A 5,137-nucleotide genomic window follows, 5' to 3' on the forward strand; every position below is an offset into this window, starting at 1 on the left:
TTGATCTCTTACCTGCTACATATAATTGCCTTTTCAAAAACCTCCCCCTTTCTGTACCTCTGTATACTCATTAATATTACTGATTGCTTTCCTTTGCCAGACACTCTGTCTTTTCTAGAATATATCTACATCCTATGCCAATCTGTCCTACTTCTACTCCTATCTTACTTCTACTCCACTCTCATTATGTTTTCATGGTTTTTCATCTTGATAATGAACATGAAGTAAAGTATTTGTCAGAGACAGAAGTCCTGAAATCTCGTTACTTTCTTCCTTTTACTTTTTCATTTGATTAACTCCTATAATTTAATTATCATCTCTATAAAGTTATATTCTTGCTTGTACTGATGCATGTACACATGTATTTACAGTATTAATCCCAAATACATAGGTATCCATGTATAGTTTCATATAGATACACATATATTTTACATATGTATAAAAAGATGATTTATTCATTTTTATATATTATTTTCAACTCATGTATCTTACATGAAAAGAATTCACTCATAATTTTCTCTGATTAATGGATGCTTAGACTTTCTCCTACCTTATTAACTTTCATGGCAAATAGATGTGTCATAACCAATATCCGATGTTTCATTGAATTACAACTGGATTATCTAATCAAGTATATAAAGAAATAATTTTTTTAGGTTGCTTAAAAGTTGGAATAATATCCTGGTAGTGTTGTGCAATGACTTTGATTTCTTTTTCCATTTAATAAATAGGTGGTATTAATAGAAACAAGAAACTTGATCATCTATATTAACCAGTTTGAATATCAACAAAAACAATAACATGATTGTAGAATCTAGTCTCTTTCATACTGGTCTCCCTATATGAACAAATAAAGGAGGAGATCAATGAATTGGGTTTGAAACTTAAAAAAAATAGAAAAAAGACCAAATTAAAAATCCCCAGGTAAAAATTAAATTGAGAATCCTAAAAATTAAAGGTGAAATTAATAAAATTGAAAGTAAATAACTATTGAACTAATAAATAAGACTAGGATCTGGCACTTTGAAAAAAATAAAAAAGAAAAAGTACAGGTAAATCTAATTAAGAAGAAAAAAAAGGATCATATTACCAGTATCAAAAATAAAAAGGGCAATCTCACCTCTAATGAAGAGGAAATTAAGGTAATTATTAACAATTACTTTGTGTAATTATATGCCAATAAATATGAAAAGCTAGGTGAAATGGGCATATATTTACAAAAATATAAAATGCCTAGATTAACAAAAGAGGAAATAAAATACTTAAATATCCCCATCTCAGAAAAAGAAATTGAACAAGCCATCAAGAGAAAGTCTTCTGGGCCAAATAGATTCAAAATGGAATTCTATCAAACATTTAAAGAACAATGAATCCAAATACTACACAAACAAATAAGCAAAGAAGGAATCTTACCAATTTCTTTTTATGACACAAATATGGTACTGATTCCTAAGGCAGGAGGACCAAAAAATAGAGAAACAAAGCTACAGATCAATCTTCTTAATGAACATAGATGCAAAAATCTTAAACAGAATACTAGCAAAGAGACTAGAGTAAGTCACCACAAGGATTATTCACTATGATAAGTGGAACTTATTCCAGGAATGCAAAGCAGGTTTACATTAGGAAAACTATTTACATAATTGACCATATCAATAATAAAACTAACAGAAATAACATGATTATCTTAATGGATGCAGAAAAAGCCTTTGAAAAATTCAAAAACCATGCCTAATAAAAACACAAGAAAAGTACATGAATATAAGGACCTTTCCTCAAAATAATAAACAGTATTTATCTAAAATCATTAGCAAGTATCATCAGCAATGGACATTAGTTAGGGGCCTTCCTAATAAGATAAGAAGTAAAGCAAGGGTGCCCATTATCACTACTATTATTTAATATTGTATTAGAAATGCTAGCAGTAACAGTTAGTGAAGAAAAAGAAATTGAAAGAGTTAAAGTAGACAATGAGGAAACTAAACTATCACTCTTTAAAGATGATATGGTATACTCAGAGAATCCTAGAAAATCAACTGAAAAGCTAGTAGAAATAATGATTTTTGCAAAGCTGCAGGATACAAAATAAACCGATATAAATCATCAGCATTCTACATATTTTCAACAAAACTCAGCAGCAAGAGTTAGAAAGAGAAATTCCATTTAAAATCACTCTAGACAATATAAAATATTTGGGAATCTCTATCTGCCAAGACAAACTCAGGAATTATATGAACAGAATTACAAAACATTTTTCATATAAATAAAACTAGTTTTAAACAATTAGAAAAAAAATTAATTACTCATAGGTAGGATGAGCTAACATAATAAAAATGACAGTCCTACCTAAACTAATTTACTTATTCAGTGCCATACTTATTAAAATATCAAAAAACTTTTTTATAGAATTAGAAAAAAATTATAATAAAGTTCATCTGGATGACAGAAGATCAAGAATATCATGGGAACTAATGAAAAAAATTGAAGGATGGAGGCCTAGGCCTACCAGATCTTAAACTGTACTACAAAGTAGTGATCATCAAAATCATATGGTACTGACTATGATATATGAGGGTGAATCATTGGAATAGACTAGGGTTAAATTATCTCAGTAAGCTACTGTTCAATAAACCCAAAGGTCCCATGTTTGGGAACAAGAAATTATTATTTGACAAAAACTGCTGGGAAAATTAGAAAACAGTATGGAAAAAATTAGGTTTAGATCAAAATTTTATAACCTATACCAAGATAAATTCAAAATGAGTAAATGACCTCAATATAAAGAGTGAAATCTTAAATAAATTCAGTGAAAATAAAATAGAATACCTGTCAGTTCTATGAGAAAGGAAGGAATTTAAGACCAAGGAAGAGAGAGAGAATTTGACAAAATGTAAAATAAATAATTTTTATTATATTAAATTAAAAAGCTTTTGCACAAAAAACCCCCAACGCAACTAAAATTAGAAGGGAAGCAAAAATGGAGAAAAAAATTTTATAACAAAACTCTGACAAAGATCCAAGTCAAATGTACAAGAAATCAAGCCATTCGCCAATTGACAAATGATCAAAGGATATGAATAGGCAGTTTTCAGATGAAGAAATCAAAACTATCAATAATTACATTGATTAAAAGTGTTCTAATCCCTCCTAATTAGAGAAATGCAAATCAAAACATCTGTGAGGTAACATCTCACACATAACTGATTGGTCAAAATAAAAGTAAGGGAATATACTAAATGTTGGATGTAATGTGGCAAAATTTAGACACTAATACACTGCTAGTGAAGTTGTAAGTTGATCCAACCATTCTGGAAGACAATTTAGAGTTATGCCCAAAGGGGTTTTGAAAGAATGCATATCCTTTGTTCCAGCAATACCCCTAGTAGGTTTATACTCCAAAGAGATAATAATGTAAAAATGTTTGTACAAAAATATTCATAGTCATGCTCTTTGTGGTGACAAAAAATTGGAAAATGAGGGAGTGTCCCTTGACTAGGGAATGGCTGAATGAATTGCGGTATATGTGGGTGATGGCATACTACTGTGCTGTAAGGAACAATAAACTCATTGATTTCCATTTGAGCTGGAAAGTTGTCCACAAACTGATGCAGAGTGAAATGAGAAGAACCAGGATAACATTGTATACAGAGACTGAAATATTGTGGGATGATCATAGGTAATCAATTTTGCTACTGATAGCAGTGCAATGATCCAGGACAATCCTGAGGGACTTATTAGAAAGCATTCTATCCACATCAAAGGAAAAAACTGTAGGAATATAAACACTGAAGGAAAACATTTGATTTTTCACTAGTTTATATGGGTATTGGTTGTGGGGTTTTGGTTGTTAAAAGATTATTACAAAAATGGTTAATATGGAAATAGGTACTGAGTGATAATAAAAATACTTCTCAGCTATTGGAAAGTCAAGAATCTTAATGTGTGTAATGAAAACAGTACACAACCAGATGCATATTTTGGAAGCATATTTCCCAGTGGAATCTCAGAAGATGATATATGGAGACCTATAGTCATACCTTTTGTGGCTGAATTTTAGGCTGAGAAAGCCTACTGAGTAAGTAAGACTAGTTCAGAAGAGCTCTGTTGCAAATGATAGAATCTGAGAAATCTTGATGATAACAAAATAAGTAAAATCTCATTTCCCCCACTCTATTCCTATGATTCAGAAGATTCTGATGTCATTTTCAGTCCTTTTCTTCAGTTGTCATTCCCATTGCTGTCCCTCTGCTCATTTACTCCAATCTACTAATATTTCACCCTAAAACTACCCAGCCCTCCCAACCCTTACATTGTGCTCCTCAGAATGCTTGCTCCATAGGTAATAAAGTTTCATTTATTTTCAATATTTTGCTTTCAAACTCTTTCCATCTGTTGATTCTTCTTGAGACATGGTTGTGCAAAAACAGCTTTTTTTCTGCATTCCCTTCCCAGACTTTCTCATTGACTTATTGGATAAGATTAAGATGTTGAAATGCTTGTGGATAACAGTCTATCTCTACCTCTCAATATTCACTGCCCCTTTATAATTCAGTCATTCTAAATCTGTCCCACAAATTAAATTCTGATAGTGTTTTTCTACATATCTAAGAACATTCTACTTTTCTCATGAGTATGTTTGCTGGTTTCAAAAACCTTTCTCCCTTTGTCTACATTTTCTTACTATCCTCACCTCAACCCCTTTGATTGTTGCTTCAATTCTATACTGTCCTGTCTTCTGAATTCCCTATACCCTTTTTTAATCATGAATCTTACCCTACAAAACATCAGCCATCACTCACTGCTATCTTTTGCCTTTGATCTTACTTTTTACTTATTGAAATTGGAGAAAATCATTTACACATTTCCTGAATCTACTACATGTTCATCTTATACATTGTCAACTGAATCCTCATTGGGCAGAGCTATCCTTTTTACAGATTTCTAATGGAACAAATGTGCATTTATTCTTGCTACTTTTGAAAATATTTTCATTCCTTCTCAAATTCCCATGGCTCTCTAGTGGTCACTTTCTCATCTCAGAACTATGTGGCATATTTCACTAAAAATGGATTAGAGTTATACCCTTTCTCCTTTTCCGTGTCTCTCAAGTCCATAATATGCCTCTTGCATTATCTCC

This window comes from Gracilinanus agilis, chromosome 6, assembly GCF_016433145.1.
Source record: "Gracilinanus agilis isolate LMUSP501 chromosome 6, AgileGrace, whole genome shotgun sequence".
In the NCBI taxonomy this organism is placed as follows: Eukaryota; Metazoa; Chordata; class Mammalia; order Didelphimorphia; family Didelphidae; genus Gracilinanus; species Gracilinanus agilis.